Below are 1,431 nucleotides of genomic sequence, written 5' to 3'. Positions count from 1 at the left end.
GCCAGGTGCTTATCCTGGTCTCCCATGCGGGTGCAGGGCCCAAAGACTTGGGCCATCCTCCACTGCCTTCCTGGGCCATAGCAGAGAGCTGGCCTGGAAGAGGGGCAACCAGGATAGAATCCGGCACCCCAACCGGGACTAGAACCCGGTGTGCCGGCGCCACAAGGCAGAGGATTAGCCTGTTAAGCCACGGCGCCGGCCTAGATCTCCATTTCTATATCTGAAAAAAGAGAAAGTGACACGTAGCCCAGGGCTGCTGTGCTCACAGCTATGTGAGGCAGCATTCCCATGGAACTCAGAGGCTCTCCCAGGTGAGTGGGAGGACTGAACCAGATACTCCACCTCACATAAGTTAGCATGGCAACTGGCATGTAGTAAGCACTCAGTACATGCTAGTTACTTTCATCTGACCACCGTAATTTTGAAGATTGAATTCATTTGAAATCCTTTTTATTTAAAGGTTTATGCAGCTTTGTCATTGTTAAAGCAATCTATATGTTCCTTAGAGTAATTTGAATGGGATGGAAGATGTTCTTTGCTTAATTTACTGAGCTTCATAATTTGTTATATAGGAATTTTACAGAGATAAAACCAAAAAACACGTGAAAACAAAATTTTAAGATAGCAAATCCCCTTGCATTTTTATTGAGCATCTTCCCACTAGTCATGAATCATTCGATTCATGCCATTCATCCTAAGTACATTAATTTTCAGTGCGGGGGGGGGGCAAATTTCATTATCTGAAGGAATAGTACAAATTAAAGCACGCAAGTGGATGTTTTGGTACAATGTCTAGAAAAGGTAAAAGTAGCCCCAACATGCATGCACTGCCTTGGTGCACAGCCAGGGAAGTTAGCCTAAGGCGTTAGTGCTCACTATCACTGTGTCCCAGGGTGTGCCTGTCAAAGAGGTAACTCCGCCATGCCGGATTCGGGGGCTCCGCCTTGCGCAAGTTGGTTACGTGGTCACCCGATTCTTTGATGGACTTCACCTGCTCCTTCGGGTCATGAGTCTCTAGGAAGTCACACAAGTGGGGGTCACCTTTGTCAGTGGCCAGGTCGTGCAGTTCCAGTAGTGACTGACTCACACTTTTCTCCAAGTGCAGTGCACACTCCACTGCATTCAGCCGCTTTCCCAGTCATCATACTCTGATGTCCTGGAGGAAGATTCGGCCGCCCACTGGTTCTGCAGCTTCATACGTTTCTCAGCACGCCCCCTCTCCTCATGAGACTGGTGGAGGAAGTACTGGGCACAGTTCTCCAAAGCCACATCAGCACGGTCAAAGCAGTAAGACTGGAAGGAGAACATGGTCACGTTCATGGACAGGCCGACACAGGAGGCGTGGAGCTGCAGCCGGATCCAGCGGTTGAGGGCGGCCTCCGAGTCCTGGCGGTAGTGCTGGCGCACCTGCGAGGAAGACGCCGTCCTCAT

General features: G+C 49.9%; 1 pseudogene; it reads right to left on the bottom strand.

The window, feature by feature from the left end:
* Positions 1-865: 865 nt before the first annotated feature.
* On the bottom strand, positions 866-1,431 carry LOC133759082 (ferritin heavy chain-like; annotated as a pseudogene).

Source organism: Lepus europaeus, chromosome 5 (genome assembly GCF_033115175.1).
Source record: "Lepus europaeus isolate LE1 chromosome 5, mLepTim1.pri, whole genome shotgun sequence".
Taxonomy (NCBI): Eukaryota; Metazoa; Chordata; class Mammalia; order Lagomorpha; family Leporidae; genus Lepus; species Lepus europaeus.
The sequence above is the reverse complement of the archived record's forward strand: the minus strand, read 5'-3'. Positions and strand labels throughout refer to the sequence as shown.